Here is a 23909-nt window from a genome sequence, read left to right on the forward strand (position 1 = left end):
GCAGCCCAGGACACGGTTGGCTTTCTGGGCTCTGAACACACATTACTTGCTCATGTACAGCTTTTCATCCATCAGTACCCCCAAGTCCTTCTCCGCATGGCTGCTCTCAACCCCTTTGTCCCCCAGCTTGTATTGCTACCAGGGTTGCCCCAACCCAGGTGCAGGATCCTGCACTTGCCCTTTTTCATGAGGTTTGCATGGGCCCACTTCTTGAGCTTGTCCAGGTCCCTCTGGATGGCATCTCGTCCCTCAGGTGTGTCAACCACACCACTCAGCTTGGTGTCATCTGCAAGCTTGCTGTGGGTGCACTCAATCCCACTGTCTGTCATTAATGAAGATATTGAACAGTATTGTTCCCAATATGGACCCCTGAGGGACATCGAGCCGTTGACCCCTACCCTCTGGATGTGACCATCTAACCAATTCCTCCAAATGTTTTTGAGTACCTCAGCCTTCTCCTTGTCCATTGTTACAGTTTGTCAGTCTTGCTTATCAGAGGGGGTACGCTTTCTTTGACCTTCCTTTTCTGGCTGACATACCTGTAGAAGCCCTTCTTATTATTCTTTGCATCCCTTGCCAAGTTCAGCTCCAGCTGCACCTTGGCCTTCCTGACCTCACCCCTACACAACTAGGCAGCATCCCTATACCCTTCCCAGGATACCTGTCCCTGCTTCCACTGCCTGTGCATTTCCTTCTTTCCCTTTAGTTTGACCAGTATGTCTCAACTCAGCCACACCGGTCTCTTGCCTTCCTTTCCTGATTACTTACAGCTGGTGATCAAGAGCTCTTGCACTTGTCCTTAAAAGATCTGCCAGGTCTTTTCTGCTCCCTTGTCCCTGAGGGCAGTTTTCCAGCGGGTACTATTGACTAACTCCTTGAAAGGATGGAAGTTTCTTTTTCTAAAATTCAGGGTCCTGACTTTACTCTTCACCTGACCCATGTCCCTCAGGACTGTAAACTCCATCAGTGCATGATCACTGCATATAATAATATATAGTAATAATGTGACTATTGCTGCTCCTCTCACTTGACAGATTTTTCCAATCATCCACATGAGCTCCAGTGTAATTAGATTATTTAGATGGCTGCGTCTTTCTCTTACTTCTAGTTACTTTTATAGCTCACGATTTTCCAGAAGTGCCCCAGTAGCTTGAGGTTACTGACAGGACCAGAATCTCAACTACCAACCTGATGCAATTTCTGTTTATCTGAGATACAGTGACTTTAAAACGCTGCATAAATCAATTGCAAAATTTCCAGACATCAACAGGGAGAACCTCATTGATATCAGCAAAAATCAGAAACTGGAAGCAGGATTTCTGAGACACACAGGGACTGTTGGTGTAGATGCTTAAAACATGTCAAAGAAAGGACTAGTGGTGACTACAGGGTTTTAGCATATCTGCACCCTTGTACATGCCCTCAATAAAGTTTAAAGACAAGAAAAGATAGAGGGGGGGGAAAAAAAAAATAAAGCCCTTTTAGATGGAGGAAAACAGAGAAGTAAAATCACTTAAAGGACGGAAAAGAGAATGATGTGTCTCAGTAAGGACCACAAGGGCGGTGGACACTAGAACAAGATCATGACACGGAAATCAGAGGTCTCTGACAACCAGGGGAGAGGTATGAGGAAAATGGAAAATATTTTATGTAGTCAGATAGATTACCTTCTCTCAACTAACCTCTGCTCTGTTAGGCTTTTAAATGCAGGCTGTCCTAGGGCCCTCATTGAGGGTGAAGAGAGTCAAGTTCCCTGTTACACAGAGAACTCACCCGAGACCTTCAGCAGATCACTCTTCTCAAAATCTGGGTTTCTATATAACTGATAATAATTTTCTACAGAACAGAAATATCTGTATTTTCCAAACTTGGAATGGAACTTATAATGATAAACGAATTATAAATAATGATATTTTCAAAGTATCAATCCAGAGATACCTGGTCATGGAAATGCTTTGGATGGACATCTGTTCAGAAGCTTTAGCACCATGATGCAGAAACTAGATTCTGTATTATCAGAGCTGCCGAACAGCAATTTTTTGATTGTCAGGCACTGAGATGACAGGCAAATATGAAAAGTCAATTAAAACATTTTTAATACTAGTTACGGTAGATAAGTGCATTTCATAAAATATATTAGTAATGCCTTTTAGTTATGTACACAAACATTTCCTTTCACCGTTACTTAATTGCATCAGATTTGTTCCTATTGACTACTTCTTTGTTAGCAGGTGGTGTGGTTTTGGTTTTTTACCTTTTTTTTTTTTTTTTTTTTTACAGCTAAGCAATGAGTGTACATACAAACTATCGAAATAAAAATAAGTGAGAAACTACTATGATGATATAAAACATCTTGAATTTGGTTTGTGTCCACAACATCATGAAGATACAGAAAGACTGATTAACTACAATATAAATAATTTATTATCATTTAATATATACAGATAAAACAACATGTTTTTACATTTTAAAATATTAGGCAGGAGAACAATTAGTAAACAAATTGCTCACTTCACTATAAGAAATCACTTTTTTTCTCTTCTTTCTATTTTTTTGATTCGATATGCAAGAAGAAAACCCAGATCACTGCAACCTGCAGTTACTAAAATTCTGCCATTTTTGTAATTCCACTGCAATCACTGTAAATGTTGTTGCACTTGTTAGTATTTTGCCACAATAAATATATGATGCCATGTAAAAGTCAACCTCTTCCACTGACAAATTTTATACTTCTAAATGACCTGAGAAGGGCTTTGGGATCTGTCTAGTAATAAAATAACCATTACTGAATACACCACCTCTGCCTTATCTGACATTGTTGACACCTAAAGGGTAAAATTAAATATACGGGTTTAATTTACCAGCAACGCTTGTGATTGCATTAATTTGCATACACCAAATTGTGCATATGCTTTTAGACTGCATATACAACTGCATGCCTAGAAACATAATTAGCCAATCTGCCCAATTACTGTAGCCTATGTACCTGTTTGCATACATAAACTTAACCTTCCTGTATACACAGTGATCGTGCCTGCAAATACTTTGAGAATGCTTAATGTAACCCATTGAAAATTTAGCTGCAAGCAACTCTTTGGCAACATGACTTATTTAATAAGATCTATAAAATGCACGAGTGCCCAATTCACTTGAAAAAATTATATTTTATAGTTAAGATTTGAGAATCTTCAAACTCAGGTCTTCGGATACAGACTGACAGAAACAAATCTGACTTACTAAAAACCTAATCTTTCAAAGAACTCTTGTAATTCCTCTCCGATAACTACATTTGCATTTTTAAGAGATTATAGAATCATTCCAATTTAGAGGCTGCCTGATTATGTTTTGCCATGGCCTTTGGGGGACACAATCAGGCTGTGTCAGATTAATATAATCAGAAAAAAAACACTTGTATCGCAAAATCTAATTTGCTTTCATTAGAATTGACTGGATTTCCTTCAAGGTTCCTTTTTCATGTGGAAGCATCCTGGAAGAAAACTATAGCAGTCAAGGTATTATTGAGATGTTTCTTTCAAATGTCAGGTGAAAGCAAGACATTATTGCCAGTCTCTGTGAGTGTGTGTCTACATTATTTTGACTTACTGTGTTGTTTTGCACTATTCCTAACAAATCTGTCTTAAGAAACTAATAATAACTGAATAAATCAAAGACAAATAATGCAAAGGTTAATAAAGTTAATATGGGAATCAAAATACAATACATTTTAGCAACTGTAAATTAATAGTGTTGGCAAGATGTTTGTATTTATTGATGGACCATCATAATATTTCGCAGGTGCACGTGAGATTATATAAATTAAGCTATTATTTTTCCCCAGCATCTGCACTCAAGACATTAGATTAGAAAATTATGTATGATCCATCATTTTTGTCACGATCACTAAGCATACCTAGTCAGTACTATGTCAGAATTTAGAATAATATTTCTGTGCATGTAAAAAGCAAATTATATTTACTCATTTGCACCTGAGAAGGAACACAAGTAGATATATTAAAGATAAACATTCTTACTAACTCCTTCCACCTACATGTATTATTAAAAAATAAGTTTATTCTTTAAGGTAGTTTCTTGCTTTCTTGTCATACAGCTCCATTATTTTCAGTACCACTTGGCCACCTTTTGCCAAGCAAAACAATCAGTATTTTATTATAAATGCCTATATAATAAACTAAAATCAAAACAAAACAGCCTTATGTATTTTTAAGAAAAACAGTTTTAAGTAATGCTGCAGAAATTTCCTGGAATATTATTTGCTTCATTTTGCGTGAAGTTAGCTAGCATAGCATTTTAATGAGACAGAAAAGCAAAGAATGCACAGCAACGCAGAAATGAGTTTTCTCACCATCTAACTTACCTGGAGTTGCTTGAGAGGTAAAAGGGACCTAATATACGAACAGCTGAATGCCGTGCTCACACCAACTTTCTTTTCCATTAGGTTGGCAAATGATACAGGCATTTCAAGGAGTAATTTGTTTGAAATTACTATGTATATCACGAGGGGAGGAGGTGGTGAAAAGCTGAGATGTTAAAGTGCCTATTAGAGATATCAATACTGTATGATTTTTTTTTTTTAAAAAAAGGTTATCAGCACAAAGTAGACTGAAGGTTTCTCTAGGACCTCTCAAATTGCTACACTTGTAATTTACATGGTTTGGCACTGATTAGCACATATTTTTCTAACACGCTTAAAATATAGCTTACAAAGAAGGAACAACATCAAAGAAAGCTTGAGTCAAAATCATTACATGTTACCATAGTTTTCTGATCAGAACTGCTATAAGGTCAGTAACATCTTTAGGAGACATACAGCTACAAAAAAATTATAAAGAAGATACAAATTACCTAAATGAAGAAAGAAAAAAAAAAAAAAGACACTCAGTGTAGGCAATCGGCAGACAATGGGCAAATAAAGGGAAAGAAAACCTGGCACAGAGATTTAGACTTCACAAAAACAAAAAGTAATCGAAGGTATTTTTACGAAGGCACCTAACTTCCAGCTGGTAGTCAATTATGTACATGTGGTGTAAAAAAGCTAGTCCATGGTAAGAGAACTCTATTGAAATCTGAAGGAAAAGTTGACCTCTGTAGAAAAGGTTCCAACTATTCTTTCAAAATTGTAAGAGGCAGGAGCTCTTTTAAGCTCAACATCTCAGAGTCCTCCCTCCCAGCTGTAGCTATTCCTTAAAAAGTTCTCATTAAAAACTTCTGTTTTAGTTATACATCAAAGACAGAAAAAGGATGTTCAAATATTGCCTGGACGCAACGACAGACTTGTTAAAGGATTAAGAAGATGGTTGTGCGCTGGAAGAGAGAGCAAGTAACTGCATCAGAATTCTTCTCTCTTCCCTCTGCAAATATAAATTCCCTTTCTTCCCAGCTAACATTATTCCTTAACACCCTAGGAAAATTAGTAAAATCTACATTGCAAAAACAAGCACATTCTTCACACTCCTCCCGTTTTTCACTTCTCCTTCCAGCATAGACCCCCAGACTACACAGACAGCACACTCTGGAATCCCAGTTCTAGACAGCATGATTTGTCCATTATTATCTAACACATTATCTAACTCAGGAATTTATATACATTGTAAAGTCAGAAATACAATAAATTTCCACTCAAGTCCAGCATTATTTATGGATATGCATACTGCATTTGTATGAAATGATCTGACATAGTTCCATGCATTTCCTATATATTTAATGGTCACATATATGTATTTCCTATATATTTAATGGTCACATATCTGAAGATGATTTTGCTTGGTAAATACTGGAGACGTGGAAAGCATTCACAGACTTTATTTTCTGTCACAGAAACTACTACACTCAAACTTTTCTAAAGACAGAGATGTGAACTGACCTTTAATATCTGTAATAACTCTATTACATTCTCTGTTTAAACTAGCAAATACGTAACATTACGTCAATAAAAACAAGTGAGGCCCATAAGCATGAACAACATTCAAATTATGAGACTATTAAACAAAGGAGTATTTACCATTTTGAATACTTCACACTTTAAACACAACCATAACTTTTTTTGTTTGTACGAATTGGCATGAAGTATTGCTGAAGATAAGGAACAAGACTGCATCTTCACATAGAGTATCACTATTATAGATGTTATTATAATATTTCAACACCAGAAATGTTGAATTCCTTGAAATCTGCACAAGATCAAACCCATATTCTCACCTAGTGATACTTGAGACATCCTTCATCCTCATTTTTATGGCTTCAGAATACATGCTGAACTACTTAGTGGATACTTGGGTCAGAGGACAGCAGAGTCCAGGGGTTTTTGTTTGTTTAAATAATAAAGTCACAGATTTAAGTCATTTTCTGTATGACTTCTGTAAGCTTTTTGATAACTTTTTGCCTTTTATTCCTGCCACCGTCACAAATCCCACTTACAAGTCCTGAGCCACAGAAGCTGTCAAAACTTCAGATTCACCCACTAAGGGTAAGAGTTGAGCATAAACCATCTTCTCACTGTCTCTAAGAAGGAAATCTGGACATGCGGGTCAATGGTGCACCAAAGCACACTCCATCACTCCACGAGTATCTGCAATTCGGACCATCAGAATAAGGAAGAACGACACATATTTCACAGAGCTAACTCACAGCTAACTTCCTAGCTTTCCTCCTAAGGACTGAGGTTTTGATATGGCATGGCTGAATAACCTTGGATCAAACTTCTGAGGAAACTACTAAATTGTGAGAAAGAGCTATTAGAAATTATGTAGAGTGGAACCATGCAATATAAGAAAGGTAAAGCTGCAGATAGAACTAAGATTGTTGAGATAAGGTCAGTCGGGGTGGGGGGAAAACAAGCCACAGGTACGAAAAGTTATAAAATCATAAAAGGAAAGAACAGAATCAGAAGTTTAAACTGATCCTCAGTTTAAACTGAGGATCAGCCCATTTCAAGGAGAAGTGGAAGTCAACACTTATTATACCTGATTGAACTGTCTTGCCAACAAGGACTCATTGGGTATCTTGCAAGAGGTGGAAAGCACCTTCACATTTAGCCTGACAGCAAATTAGTCTTAGCTATATATTGTGTCTATTTGATGTTAACTAATTTTGTACTTTTCAGTAGCATGTATCCTGCTTACAGAGCCTTTGTGCACTTCAAAAATTGCTTGAGCAAAGTGGTCCAGAGAGGGAAGATTACAACCGTAGGTTCAGAAGTAAAGAACACAGGCACTTGCACATGGCAGAGTGATTCACCAGAAGACTGATTTGGCTCTTCAGTATAGTTATTTCGGCCTCCAACATGAGATGTGACAAATTCTTCTATAATGTATACAAAAACCCACTGCCTCTAGGAAACAGTTAAACTATGTATTGATTGATCTCTAATTTATACATATATTTTTCAGTTCTTTTGATGTTGGCAGCTGTAATTTCTTTCAACAAAACAATAAGAAACACCAGATTTTTATTTTCTTTTAATTTTTTTTTTTTTACAGTAAAGGATCTCATTTCTCTACAGACTATTTCCTTAGCAGGCATCCATTTGACATCATAGGAATGATACAGGACGTCCAAATCACTGTGCCATCTAGAGGCCACACTGAGAAATCCTCTTATCACCAATCACTACTTAGCAAAGATCATTCTTAATAGATATATGCAATATAACAAGACAAAAACCCCAATATATTCTGGGAGACCTGCTAATTTCCTACATCCTTCAAAACTGACATAATCAAATCCAAATCTCACATTTTATAACTTCTGCAGTACAATGGTCACTGAATTGTCATCAAGCAAAATTAAGATGCAACATTTATAATTTATGTCAGTTGTGTGTAGGTTAGGATTTAAAGATTGTAGATAAACTCCTGCTCCTGTTGAATTCAGTGAGATGAGTCCTAATGACTTCCAGTGGGTGATAGTTCTAGTCTGTTGCATTAGGCTTCACGTATCACAACTACAGTTCAGGATGCTATATTTCTAGAGCAACAAGGGAATGACTCCTAAAGATTATAAAGGACTTTGGGGCTAATTCAGCAGTATTAGACATAGACCTTGGATCACAGAATAACACAGAACTCTGTCAAAGAACACAACTGGTGTATCTGCATTAGCAAACACAATATCACACACACAGAGTGAAACACCTGGTGCTGAGAACCTAACACCCATGCTTCCTGGGGAGAGGGGGGTGATGGGTTGGCTTTCTGTTTAGTTTTTTTTAACTTTGAACTCGCTCTAGTCTGGCATGCTGGCACACATTAGGTAGAATCCTGGAGCACATCTCAGTTTTTTTTCCATTGGAAATAAATCCATTTCATACACCCTGAGAGCCACTCCACTATTAAAACCAAAGCAAGGTAAATGAGATGATCAGAGTTTCACACAGTAGCACACTCCCAATTGAATCAAAACACTAACGTAGACATATGGGATTTTTTCTGCTTTGGTTTTAACCTTCAGTTTTTTCTTCTTTTCCTCCACTTTTAAGCATATGTTTTTTGAGGAAGAAAAAAAAAAATCTTTCCAAAAGAATATTACAACATTCTTTTTATTAGCTTCATTGCACCCCAAATCAGCCAGTCCATAATACCAATAAAAGAAAGAAGAGCTCACAGAAATATGGAAGAGCACAGGAAAATTACCCCTATTCTTTCATTATTTTTTATTTTCAATGGGTATGTGAATTTATCAAGTTCATGTCTTTGTAAATTACAGCATCACTGATTTTTCTAAGGGCCAAATTGCCCTCCCCACAACACAAAAAATACCACCAGCTAATTTGTGACAGCATGTCCTACTTTCTCTTGTCCCTCACTTTTTCTCTAGGCTCAACAGAGACTGAAGAAAGGTTTGTGAATCTACAAAGGAAGAAAGAGTTCGATGGCAGACACACAGAAACCTGCTAAGACACAATGCACACATCCAACCATACTGATCAACGATTCCTGCAGATTACATACACAAACTTGTGTCTTCACTTTTTTTCCCTCCCTTTTCATGGTGAAAATTACTTCTTCACCAAGTTCCCAGGGGCAAATGCAGCCAGAAGGGCTACAGCAATATAATTCCCAAAAAAATCAATTCCCCAAAACCAAGTAAAATCAAACTGCAGAAATACAAACTGCTACAGAATCATAGGCTTTGTAATCCAGAGTCTGCAACATCCACACAGTTTGAGGTAAATTCTTTTTCTCTTTTAGATATCTTATACAACAATGCAGAAGGCAATCTCTCTAATAGTTATTTGCTTATCTTAAATTGTTAGTTCTGTGCAGAACAAAACTAAAGCCAATACAATGATCTGGGATGGCACCTAGATTAGCAATCATTATAAAAATCTGCTGGGTTTAATAGAGGTAAATTACCATAGCAAATAATGTTTCCTGAAAAACTGCATCATAAAATGATACAGCAAAGCTGAGGCCAAAAGAAAGAGTTACTAATGATGCATATGATAATATGAACAACTACTATTAGAAGTTTTCAAGGATTACTGTTTTCAGAAGCCTTACAAAAAATAAAAAGACCTTTGCACACGAAAGAATTTTTCTATAATAAAACCTTTGCGTATATTCAGTATGCAAAGCAAAATTTCACCCAAGGGCTGATTTTTTTCCCCCTCTCTAATGTAACATTGTGAAGGTTATATTTTGTAGGTATATAAAGGTAAAGAAAATAAAATCAGGTGAGGAAAGAACAGTGACGTTAAGGAAAAAGGTATTTCAATTATTTTGAAATTATACGAAAACACAGAATCATAGAATGGTTTGGTTTGGAAGGGACCTTACAGATCATCTAGTTCCAACCCCCCTGCCACAGACAGGGACACCTCCCACTAGACCAGGCTGCTCAAAGCCCCATCCAGCCTGGCCTTGAACACTTCTAGAGAAGGGGCATCCAAACCTTCTCTGGGAGTGTCATTAAATGGCATATTATCATTTAAATGATACAGATGCTTCATTTGCTAGATATTATTTTCACATATTGTAGATGGTGCAAAATTACCTTGGCAATACTAACCTCACAATTTTTAAGCTTATCAACTCACCTACTATTTTTCTAAATTCACATTGTTCAGAGGGCTTCTTCCACTTCATAAAAAACACTGATATAAACACGACTTCTTTCCTTTCAGTGAATATTTGCATTTTTACTCACCCGAACAGACAGTGAGAAACTCAGGATCTCCTAACTTACACAGTTATTTAAGCGCTATTTTAAAAACATAGCTTTATTAATCTTTGAATCTGTAAAATCTTAATATCTTCATATCCATGATATCTCTTACTAATAATCAATGGTTACATCTTTCACAAGCACCGCGGAAATTGACAGTAATGAAGTTAAGCAGGTCTGAATACCTCCAGTGACTACATGGGATGCTCGCAATTTTAACTGATTCCAGAACTGAGGCCTTAAATAATTTTATATATTTTTTAGTTAGCATAATATATAGGGAACATTAAAAAATAAAACTGAGATTCATACACACACACATCCGACTTTGGTAAAGCAATAATGTATTATTTTAGAAAGATTTTTAATAGTGTGTGTTAACTTACAAACTTATACTTCACCTTTTGATCACTTGCCAAGATATGCAAATGTCTTTCACAGGTGCTTTCTATGCTAATCTAAGTGTTTGACCTTGTCATAATGCAATTTTTTAATCATTTTCCTTAGAGTTACCACCTTTTCTCTAAACTGTTTTTATTTTATAAAGCTGAAAGAATTATTAAGCAGGTCTCAAACCACCATTTTCTGTTTCGCAAAGACAGAACATTAAACAGGTAAACTCTAAAAGGCTGACACAAAATCTCTTTGAATATAAATATATTCACTATCTATTAGTGTTATTGGAAAAAAACTTAACAATGAAATTAATTTGTGTTCCAAAAGAAAGCAAAGAGATTCTTCAACATGTTTTCAGATACAGATAACACTGAAGTTAAAATAATTTCCTTTTTCTTTTTACACATGATTTAATAAAGAATACTCTTTTTTTTAAAAAAAGAGATCAGTTCTCTTCAGTAAATGAAAATAATTTTAAGAACTAGATATAATAACCAGAAGATTGCGTGAAGTCTTACATTCTTATAGTTTGTTGAACAGGAATCTAAAAACTCCCTAATAATAAGCAAAGCGCAATAATCAGATTTGGTTAGTGTCATTTAAATTTGAGTCCTATGTATCAGCATATTTCATATTTACAAAAATGCAGGGTGGGGTATTGGTTTATTTTTTTAATGATTATGTATTTATTGTTGAGAGAGAAGTCAAAGTTATTAATTCAGAAACTGTTTTGCATAATATGATGCTTTTTGTTACCTGCATTTGATAGTCTAATTACAGATATAGTTCTCATCAGAAAGCACCTTGATGCCTGTGATTCATAAAAAAATAACCGAGTAAAGAAAAACAACTGAAACATAAAAAATTAAAAAGAAAATAAATGAAACATAATCAAATAACTAGTAATCACTTCTACAGCTCAAAGTTGACAAATAATGACAATATTTTGATTAATAATACTATTAGAATGGCTACTCCTACAAGATTTAGTATGTTATGTTGCATACAGTTACAGAACGGTTTTCACTAGAAAACAGATAATTTTCCTATTGGCTCAAAACACTGGCTGCCACAAAAATGTTTTTTCCCCATTACAGAAGTAGATTGATATTCCACTCATCACATTCAGAACCCTGCAGACAGAGTGATCCTCACACAATCTATCTTTCTCATTGCCTAACAAGTGCAAGTTGCAGCCTTGCTGCCCATGCTCCCAGCTGTTTCTTCCTTCACATGGGATCAGTCACAGTGTCTGCTTGAAAATGAAGACAGAAAATAAGACAGACCCTTTATAAGCATCACAGTAATCAATATCTGAAAGAAGGATTTCCATTTTCGCCCTTTAATATTATAATCGTACACGTCTGCTGTGTCAATCACTAGAATCTGAGGGCCAGCAGGCAGCCTAAAACTTTTAATTTCTTTGAGTACTTAAAAAGTTTATTTGCATTCTTCAAAACTTTATATGGAACTCTTCAGGTAGGCTTTTAGGTAGAAAACATCAGTTAATGATCAATTTCAAAAGAATATGCTTTTTTTCCTTCTGAATAGTAAGTACAGAAGATAACTAAAGATATATTCTTTCTGCAAAGTGACTGATGTAGTGTAGGAGTTAAAGTACAGCTTGACCATTTAAGCTTTTCATTCTTTCTGTCCTTGCTCATTTTTTTCCCAAAACTCATCTGTTTGTTTACTTTTTTAAAAAGATCGATTTCACGTAGTAAACTAATCTCTTATCTATTGGAAAGTATTCTCATATACATATACCAATGGTAAAATTACTTCAAGATGATGGTACGTTCTCACGAACAGCATTTGTAACATTCTGGAAAACACATCACCCTCCCAGCAATGACATAACATAAATGCTGAGATGATGCAACTCCCCTCAGGAGAAAAAAAACGAAACAAAACAAAACAAAAACCACACCAACCAAAAACCCCTTTTCACATTTTTTTATATATTCATGTAAGGTATCTGATCAAATCTTCTTACTCCTTAAAAATCCAGTAGTATCCTCTATTCATCTTCCTCCAAAGATTTCAGCACTGCTTGGCAGCTCTAATACCTTCCTGTTGTTTCTTATGGGTTAAATAAAGGCTTTTTTTTTCCCTCCTAGAAAGGTTACCTATTTTTTTCCCCCAAGACAACTTCTTTAGATTTGTGTCCACTTATGTTGTTAGCCTAAGGCAGACGTTTCCTGTGTTCTGTGAGAACTCAGAATACACAAGACATCTACAAGATTCAGCTTTACATTTAAATAAAGTGACAAATAGTGATAAAATTTGTACAAGTTGTTCTATAAGATTGAAGATTCCTTTTTTCAGTGTTTTATGTACACTACACGTGAACTGTATATTCAAAAAAAATCAATAGAAGATATTCTTATGAGTCTTTTCCTATCAATTTTTATGGACTTTTATTAACACCAGTTATTCTCTTTGTGGGTTTTTTTCCCCCCGCCACATACACCAATGATTGAAAATCTCTCAACTAACTTTAAAGTTGTTATGAATATTGATATGCTTTTACCATATATTACATACTAAAACACTAATCATATCTTTAGCTTAAGCTTAAAAATGAGATTGCATAGTCAGAACAGGCAATATTCGGGACTGCCTACTGCCAGCAGCATGATCTTAGACCTGTTTTATTTTTGTGTCGTGGAATAAGGAAAAGTCTAAGATCATCATATTTAAACTCTGTGGTAAAACTCAGCTTTGTACAAGAAGAAACAGAGTTCTGAGTGTTACACATTATTCTGACGGTAGTCAGTGAGAGAATAAAATGGTAAACACAAAACAGTAGAAACACCTGAGGAAATAATGTTTTAGCATTCTCTTAGGATTTCTATTTCACGTTTATTAATTCTCTGAGACAAATATATTTGTCATTCTTGGCTTTATAAGGTCAGCCCAATCTGTTCAAAAACCTCCAACTTCATTAAAACCAGCTTCACTTGTCAGCACTGGAAGTAGTCAAATGCATTCTGATATGACCCAAGACACACAGCAGTGAAGATATGTAAAGAAGAGTCTCTACAAAAAACTGATGTTTTTTCAGCCTGAAGTGGACTGGGGGTAAGGAGAAGAGGAACAAGTAATTTATTGTTTTGTGGGTTGGTTGGGTTTTTTTGTTTGTTTTGTTTTTGTTTTTTTTTTACTTAAAATGAGCAAATATAGTTCAGGAATAGTGCTGTTATGTGACAAAATGGTTACTCATACTTTTCTACAATGTTGTGATACCACAGCAGATGAATGAGACAGCAATGTCATAAACTTGAATAAAATCATCTTTTGTTATTTTGAATAACATTGATAATCTCTCTATCCTTATACTGTTTGTCAGGAATGTGAAATGTATGTACTGATGTTGTCTCACTCCTGTGATGCCTCTTCCCACACAGAACCACTTGTAAGAATATGGCTGCTGGCAGGAAACATGAACATATAGTTACCATTTACACAGAACTTAGATGAAACTGTCTTCACACCTTATAATTTATATTCAGTAACTAATCTTCCACCCCACTCATTTACAAATTGTATATTTAAAAATGCCTCTATAGCTTCAGCAAGAGCTGATTTACTATAGATACGAAACCAAGAATACTTTTTACCATATTTTTCATATTCATATTCCCATATTTTTCATAATGATACAAACATTGGTAAATGCACTTTTTGCAAACAAGATTTAATAATCAATTCTTATTTTTGAACTTGGTTATTTCTGGACTCGCTAAAGGAATTTAAATCATTTTCTTGAAATTTTACCCTTTCTTAAGGAAGACTTAAAACAACAGAGGCCTATGGTCCAATCAGCACTGCTGCTAAATTCATATACATTTTATTGAATTCATTTTTAGCAGACAACTTTGTTGTGTAAAGAACATCAGCAGTACCAAAAACATAACACTCACCACCACACTCAAGGGCAAAAGTGTAGCTCTCAATGAAAAATGCTATAGTTAATTATAATTAAATAAATCATAACAATGTATTATCACAAGGAGCTTGCTGACCACATTCGGGGTATTTGGCTGACCATCCTACTGTACTGTAGACCTTGTGGTCATGAATCTACTGTAAAGTTCAAAGCACACTTGGACACTTCTCAGACATATTTGGACTTGAGATATTGCTATTATCAATGTAAATCAGGTGTAAACAGCTGAACACAACAGACAAATAAATCAGCACACTTGGTGATAAAGAATGAGGCTCTTAAGAGCATTTTTATGATCTTGACTTCCATTTTACAGGGTTCTTTCCATAAAAACTTCATTATGGTCACAGACATTAGTTTTTAAGTTTTTTCCATTTGCAAGGCTTTTCAGGAATGTTTGGTGTCTTTTGCACTTGTGTTCAGTTCTATTTAGAAAAAAAAACAAACCAAAACCTAACCATCCTTTATGTCTTGCTCAGCAAAACCCACATAAGGAGGTACAATTACATGTTTCTTCTGATCTTATTGTTATCAAGATGCACTCTTCATATGGTATTTGAACTACGTGCATATACACCTGTCTGAAAGAAAGCTTAAACTGAATATATATTCAATTGCCAGCTGGACAAACAATCATATGGCAATACTTATTTTAGAATTCATGATTAATATATGCATGTCGCATACCACGTATAAAATCTTGTTGATAAGTCTGGCAACACTTCCTGATCAAAGACAGTAAAGAAAAAAAAATTATATGATATTATTTCATAGAATCATAGAACGGTTTGTGTTGGAAGGGACCTTCAAAGGTCATCTAGTGCAACACCCCTGCAATCAGCAGGGACATCTTCAACTAGATCAGGTTGCTCAGAGCCTTGTCCAACCTAACCTTGAAGGCTTCCAGTGGTGGGGCATCTACCACTTCTCTAGGCAACCTGTTCCAGTGTTTCACCACCCTCGTGGTAAAAAAATTCTTCCTTATCCAATCTAAATCTACCCTCTTCCAGTTTAAAACCATTACCCCTTGTCCTGTCGCAACACGCCCTGCTGAAATATTTGTCCCCACCTTTCTTATAAGCCCCTTTTAGGTACTGAAAGGCCACAATAAGGTCTCCCCACAGCCTTCTCTTCTCCAGGCTGAACAACCCCAGCTCTCTCAGCCTGTCCTCATAGGAGAGGTGCTCCAGCCCTCTGATCACTTTCGTGGCCCTCTTCTGGACCTGCTCCAACAGGTCCATGTCTTTCCTGTGCTGAGGGCTCCAGAGCTGGATGCAGTACTCCAGGAGGGATTCTCACAAGAGCAGAGTAGAGGGGGAGAATCACCTCCCTCGACCTGCTGACCATGCTTCTTTTGATGCAGGCCAGGATACAGTTAGCCTTCTGGGCTGCAAGCGCACATTGCTTGTTCACATCCAGCTTTTTCATTCATCAGTACATCCAAGTCCTTGCTTGCTGCTCTCAACCCTGCATCCCCCAGCCTGTATAGACCCAGGTGTAAGACCTGCACTTGGCCTTGTTGAACCTCATGAGGTTCACATGGGCCCACTTCTCAAGCTTGTCCAGGTCCCTCTGGATGGCAAGAGGATGCCTCGATGGCAAGTCTTCTTTACAGAAGACTACATGTCTGACTAAATTGATACCATTTCTACTATCATCACTTGCTTTGTAACAAAATAGGCTTCACATAACACATAGGAAACTTGTACATTACAAAGTTAGAAGAAGGTAACCTTAGACTTTCTAATTTGGATCCCTCTGTAAAAATTTAACACATCTTTGAGACTTTGGGGAGCTTGTGAAAAAATTTCTGTCTCCAAATAAGTATTCAAACAGTAACTGCACAACCTTCTTCATCTTTTCCATCACAAACAAATACATAATCTGTTCCTGTTCTCTTTCATTATAAGGCATGTTTTCCGCTATTCTTGTGGCCCTTTTCTGAATACTCTTTAACTCTCAATATTCTTCCTGAATTACAGGCATTCAAATATACAGAATTGTTGGAGTACTTCCATTAGAATAGGTTGAGATATTACAACTGCTCTATACCTAATTCAAGATTACCTTGGTCGTATTTATGAGTATGCTCCCCAGGGGCCGCAAGATTGCTCAAAGGACCTGGGGACGTTATGTTCCAAACACCTTCAGGATCCAGTCCACTTCCTGCTCCATACCATTAATATTACTCCCATTCTATGTACTGACTGTAAAGCACGGAGAAATAGAAAGCAGGATGTTTGCATGCGCCTCCTAAACCACACTTTGTCATACAGGGCTGGAGGCTGACTACTGCATCCTCCCACTATATAGCAATCTTAAAGGTCACAGTCAACTCAATGCTGTCTGTACCGCTTTATGCACTGTTTAGAATATAACACAGTTATTATGCCTGTCCCATGATTCCTTATATTCTCCAACAGGGGGGAAAAAAAAACCAAACACAGCTGCCTTCTGTTGAGTAGAAGCTTCAAAACACCCAGGTACTGCATCATTACAACATGACTGCATCAGTGTAACAAGTCTCAAAATTATTGCTATACGTTTTTACTACTACTCACAAATCCCTAACTCATTCCAGTTATGTATTTGACATTATCATTTCAGATCCAAATGTCATACTACAGTTTAATTTAAACAGTTTTACAACACTTTTAAATGTGGTGGTTTGTCACTCTGATACAGCATGCTTCTTTCTTATCTTCACAATTTGATATAGTTATACCAAAATGTGTATTAATATGTATTGAGATACACACCCATGGATGCACATATATTGCAAATCCACTCGAGCTCCGTGGTCTTGATTACTTAGTGCACAGCTTGTGATAATTTTTGCAATTATCAGCAGAACACACTATCTCTGTTCACTTGCTTAAATGACAAGTCACTGATTTATAATGAGCAAAGCAGAAGTTTACTCTCCTCCATCAGATCCCAGGTTTTACTGACAAAATCATGAGACTACAGGGGAAAACAAATGAAAACAAATGCAGTATGGGTGATACTAATGGATGCAGCTTGTACAAGCAGTCTCTTTCTGTTCCCTTGCCAGAAATTACCAAATAAAATCCTGTTGCCTTTTTTTCCCCTTCATCCATAAAGAGAAAATGAAGCATGTATTTTAATAATTGTTCAACTGGTAAATTGATTTGCTGCACTACTTATCTTTGAATGTTTTACTGTGTTGATACATTTTCATATATTTTATTGTTTTTAATTATATCAGCTTTAGTTTTAGCTCTTCAACAGAAAGACAGTATGGCACAGTATAACTTCTGGAAGCATCCTAAAATCAGCATGTTACACTTGAGTCTCTTAGCTCTGAATTTAAAACAAATTTCTACTGCATTCACTACAGCTGCTATTTGTCTCTCCTTTTCCACTTTATTTATATTGATGACGTTTCCACCATCATCATGTCTTTCCTCACACCAAGACATGGGGGGGAGAACAGAGGATAATCCATTCTTTAGAGGGCAAAATTTACCTGAAATTATTTTCTAACACCACATACAGCAGTGATTTTCAAGTTTAGTAGTTTATTTTCTTTTGATGTATATGTAACATATAACTATTTTGAGTCAAAATTGTAAAATTCAGGGAGAGGCATAAGGAAGCATCTACCGCTGCAGATTGTGTTTAGCAATTCCAAGCTCCTCGTTATACCTGTGAGGAGTAATAAGCCACTCTTACAAAGAATACATCCAAAGTATTTGTGTTCAGGTATCCGAGTATTCCTTAATTGCAAAAGTGAATCAGGGTTCCTTCAGAGTCTTTATGGCACACAGCCTTGCAACCATCCATCTTAATAAATGTTCTTTGCTCTGTATCACAGCTTTACAGTGAATGTTACTTGTCGTGTCGTCGTCATGTCCATGTCCCCGCCTCCCCCCTCATACTTTGGCTTTCATTCTACAGTACTTAATTCATCAGGGTGTTCCTCTGTGTGGCTGATGCTCCTCCCACCACCTGACAGCTCAACTTCCTAAACCTGCCAGTTTTAATTTATTGTTTCCCCACCTCCAAAAGCACCACACCTGTTTTGCTTAAACAGCAAAAATGTTTTTTTCACATTAATCAGCTCTATTACAGGTCCTGTGTAATATAATTCTACCTACCTTGAACAAATGTTTTAATTAAACAACTTTGAATTGGACTTACAGTAGTCTAAATCAAGAATACTGCTAAACAAGAAAACCACATAATAGACAGAACCCAAGCCTCTTTATACACTATCTACTGCCTGGTGCTGAGGAGCAATAAGGCTTGAAATGGGCCAGCTGTCTTGATAATTCCAGTGCTACTTATTACTTGCCCTTTATTCTAGAGCCAAAACACATTATCTTCCTAAAATCATTTCAAAAGCATCACAATATCATGCCTGTACTTACAAATTCTAAGGCATAGCGCACACTTGCACAGAAAATTGTCTTACGCAATTGTGCTCAGGATTACAAGTAACCTCTATAAGTTATTTAAATTAAAAATGAAACAGTATTAACTTGAACTGGTTTTGCTGCTGTGCTTACCTTAACACGCTTGTGACAAAGACTGTGACTTTTTAGATGATGTTAATCAGGTGTTAGAAGAGCACTTGTTGCAAGTTGCAACCAACACTGCTTTACAACTCACGAGTTTTTAAGAGAGCAATGTATTCCTGCACATCAGTGCCTCACAAAACTAAACTTCTGTATTCTGGCACTGTTTAACAGCTATGGCATTTCTATGAAAAACAGAATTCCTTTAGATCATCTATCCAACTGTCAACTTATTGTACTCTAATCTTCCAAGTGCTCTTTAGGTAGATGGAAGAGCGTATATCAGCACCACTTTTCTCGTACCCCCAGAGGGAAGGGAAGAAGAGTTTGGGGGGGGAGGGGGGGGACGGGGAGGAACAGACAGGAAGGCTTTCAACTTGGTATCATCTTTTCTGTCAGTATGATACCTTCTGAATTTATGAACGGTGTCTGATAACATCAGAAAATGGGAAGATAAAGCTGACAAGCTGTTGCAGAGGTCTGCTCGGAAAAGATATATAGCAACAAGTGCATAGCAAGATGATAGTTGAGCAAAAATGGATGGTTATACTATTCATGGAGGATCATCTCCTACATTGTACTATATCATTTTATGGATATTCTTTTACATTTAAAAAAAACTCAGGATTTTCCTTTTTTTTCTTGCTTGTTACTACTGAAGAAAGGCTAAATTTCTAATAGGTCAGGAGTGTTTGTCCTTAAATCTCAGATAGCAAATTCATCTGAGTCTGCCTACACAATGAAATCCATGCACATGCATAGCAAGCGTAAAGCATCAGAGAGTACCATTTCTATTGCACATTCACTGTGCAACAGGTTTGTACGCTATGCTCAGCCATATTGCCAAATACGCTGAAATTCCCTGAACGAATATAAAAATCTGTGTTGACAAGCTTCATGGGAGGAGAGGGGAAAACTGTGATAAATATAAAACCTAATTCAAGAAAGCACTACACCACCAAAACTTACTAAAAGAAACAGTAACACTTGCGCAGCCTCTATTTTGGTCCCATATTGCTTGTGTTTGCCCTTATTCTTTGAAACTTAATCATATTTTGCAACAACACAGTTCTCCAAAAGCTAGTTTTAATTTATAATATTCTTTTTCCTCTCTGATCAAATCCAAGTGAGGTTCATACTGGGGGACAAAAATGTTCCCTTCATAGTTAGGAAATAATTTAGCATTTTTTAATATACTGCGTGGAATTTTAGAGCTTGAAAAAGTTCCAATTTAAATTAATTCATAGTTGGTTTTACTTATTAGCTAGCTTTTGTCATAGATACATTAAGCCCACAGAGATAGATAGGGATACTGCTGCATTGGGAAAAACCCAAACAATTTTAAACAAAACCTTGCTATTTTCATTGGCATCTATAAATGAAGCTATTTTTAAAACATAAAATTGTGCTGTTGATTGAGTTGAGAAAATAAAATAGATTAAGTGTGAGGTTTTCTTGGCTACTAATTCACACATATAAATAAAATAGATCATTTTAAAGATAAACATTTAATATTAAAAAAAAGATATCCATGAAATATCTGTGCCAGGATATGAAAGAGAAATAAATTGTCAAAAGAAGTTTCACTAACTACTGTAATGTTGTCTCACGTTATTTAGTCTAACATGATAGAAATTCTCTTTTATGTATGTCGGCATTGTATTGCCCATTATGTCTTTATAAAACACCTCAACTTGATTCCAAAAAATAACTTGGTAGCCAAAAAGCTAGGTATAACTGGTTCTTCTGTTACTAAGAAAGTTGGTAAGGTTCCTATTTTAATTTGATCTTTTTTTCTATTAATGTAGATAAGCATCCTCAGTCCACCCTCTTCCTTCCTTCCCTGATTACTCTAATGTCAATTCCATAAAATGGTACCTACAGGATAACACATAATCTATCCCTTCTGCATTCAAGCCCCCATAAATCATCTCTTACCGGGGCTTATTTCAGGTTTGCAGGCATGACTGCATGAATGTTAAGCCATGCTGAGTGAAAACATGAAGTACTGTGAAAGAGCATAGTAGTACATAAAAATGGAGAAGAGTTATTTGAAGAGAGAGAAGAACAGTAAAGAAAACTACAAGAAAAATGTCAAGGGACCAAATCCTAAAGAAACAAAAACACATTATAAAAGGTAAAGTAGCAATAATAAATATTTATATGATGGTAACACCAACAGAGTTGTGGTTCAGCTTTTAAGGTTTTGTTTAAGCTTTGACTTCTTCATTTTGCATCATGCAAAGTTTGGAAAATTATTTAAAACTGTTCAGAAAAACTGAAAAATGAGATACTTCAGGCCTCAGCTTTTGCTCCGCTCAGTTGCTACAAGAGGGACTCCATCTTCATACAACTGGGGCCCTTGCTGGTGCCCCAGCTGGGCACCCTGGTATTTTGCATACCAAAACACGCTTATCCTAATTTAACTGCCTAATTTAATCTTCAAATTCATGATTCTATAAAACAATGAATTAATCACTATTAGCCTCAGAGCTGAACATGTTTCCATGCTTTAAAAGATCAACCACAAATCCATCTTTTGAGTCTCAAAATTGCAATGTACTAAGAGTGACAAAAAGACCATGGGTACACTGGGGAAGAAAAAAAGTAATCTACTGAGAGATGCCATAAATAGAAACAGATATTTTCTGCCCCCACTGAGGAGCACAAAAACCATTTCAAAATTTGCTTGGAAAAGCATCTGTTTGCACAAAAGCATGACTTTTTCTTTCGCTTTTAAAAATCCTGAAAGCAGACAGCGCTTATTTTTCCATTGGTATTTTCGCCTCTGTAGTTCATAGTTTAGTTAAATTTTTATCGCAGTCTTTATAGGTTCAAGCATATATAACTAACTATATATTTTGGTATCTGAATAGGTTTGGTAAGAAAGTAAATTGCGGTATCTAATTGGACTAGTGTCCAGTCTGCTGATCAAATACCGCACTTCCTTTTAGACAACAGCTGTACTAAAAACTTAACAGGAAAGTGAATAAATGCAAAACTTACACTTCTATGGCCAAGAAAAGGTTTGCCGCATGTCAGAAAAATTAGTTGTCTTACCTATATGATAACTTAGAGGACTGTTCCAGCTCTCCACACACATTTCTAAACCTTCCATTTAACCACAATGCTGACCAAGAGCTCTGTGGCGTAGTATCATGTCAAAATTAAACAGATTCCCAAAATTTGTTTTGAATCTGTTGCCCCATGTATTCTTCCCTGTTCCTTTATTATGAGAGGGTAAATGAAACTTATGGAGCAATGATTCTAGAAATAAAATCGTGTCATAATCTTTCTTACTAAGTTAGCTTTAATCTACATGCCTATTTTTCAGTATTTTTTCATCCAGAAGTCCCTCTAGGTCTTTGATCATATTTTTAAAAGCTCTGCAGAGTTTCTGTTTCTACTATGTGCGATTTATCAAGGTGGCCAGAGATAACAGGGCTATTAACAAAAATAAATTGTGAGACCTCACTCATAAAATAATTTCTTAACATTTACAGCCTATTCTGTTTACCATTCTTTACAAATCACAATGTTTTGTTTGCTTTTATAACTACTGCATGTGCACACCTTTTCTGAGTTTTTCATAATGGCACTTTGCTCTCGCTTCTTAGTAGAACATATAAACAATATTCATTCTAACATAAGTTACCTTGTTTTTCAATTTGAAGATAGGAGTGGTGAATTAGAGCATGACAAAAGACTTGCAGTGTAGGTAAAAAACCTCCACCATTTGTACTCTGAAGTAAATGGTTATATGATATCAGTATAATTCTAGAATACGAAAGGAAATTCAGTTTCCAGAAGCCTCAAATCTGAGATACTGGGATGAAGTCATCCTAGAAGTGTTGCTATTGTTGGTTCCCTACCAAAGAGAATTTCATGGGTAGAAGGGTCAAAAGTACATGGGTCTCCAGCTTTGGCTGTAATAATGAATAAGTGGACAGCAAGACCTCACATCCTACTTTGTAACATGCAAGTTTGTATGTAAGAGCAAGGTATTCAATTCCAATCCAGATCATCTTGGCTGTGCATTCATACCTTTTACAGACTCCAGTAGCAGGCCCCAAAGATGAATAATCGATCATTCTTATCCTCAGGATATCTGTTTCCTGTAGTCATATGTTTACTGATCTACTCCCCAGCTTAAATCTCCTCTCACATAATCTTTCCTCTTATTTGCCTCTCCTTTGCACCAAAGAGTTCGGGATGGGAGAGGAGAATGTGTTTGGGGTTTTCTTTAAAAAGAGGCTCCAACGGCAAAAGCTTAGAACATGACTAGTGTTGAATTTAGGGACCAAAACTTCAAATTAACTTTCACAAGTATGCAAATCTTGGTATTACAAACTTTCATTGGAGATGAATGTGCAAGTGGTGAAGGCAAAGTCAAGGGGAATTCATTCTTCAAGATGTGCAAATGTTTTCAGAAATATTTATGTGTCCAGATCTTCATCTGATTAAGAAATGAAAGTAAACCCTGAATTACAATAAGTTAGCTATTTTAAATTTTGACATATATGAAACCTCCCTGACAAGAAAAAGTCCGCTTTGGTATTTTCCTCTATGAAACAGAGGCATTATTTCTACAATTCAAATAGTTGTATTTTACAACAGTTTTTACTTTACTTTCTACAGTTAAGGTAGAAAGAAGAAAAATTAGAAAGTAGAATAGATAAATGATGTCGCCATGCATAATCATGCTTGAAAACATGAAGAATTATATCATCTTAAACCACAGTAAAAAAATTAAGTGCTGATTCTCTAAGATGATAACTTTTGGGTGGCTTGATCCATAGGTGCCTATGAAATAGTTTAGTGGTTATTCTCTATTCCTT

At 36.1% G+C, this 23909-nt stretch overlaps 1 protein-coding gene across 1 annotated transcript in view; it reads right to left on the reverse strand.

Moving 5' to 3' along the window:
- SPOCK3 (SPARC (osteonectin), cwcv and kazal like domains proteoglycan 3) overlaps window positions 1-23909 on the reverse strand; it is a 217119-nt gene that overhangs the window by 84704 nt on the left and 108506 nt on the right. The gene's annotated exons all lie outside the window — the stretch shown is intronic.

This window comes from Larus michahellis, chromosome 5 (assembly GCF_964199755.1).
Source record: "Larus michahellis chromosome 5, bLarMic1.1, whole genome shotgun sequence".
In the NCBI taxonomy this organism is placed as follows: Eukaryota; Metazoa; Chordata; class Aves; order Charadriiformes; family Laridae; genus Larus; species Larus michahellis.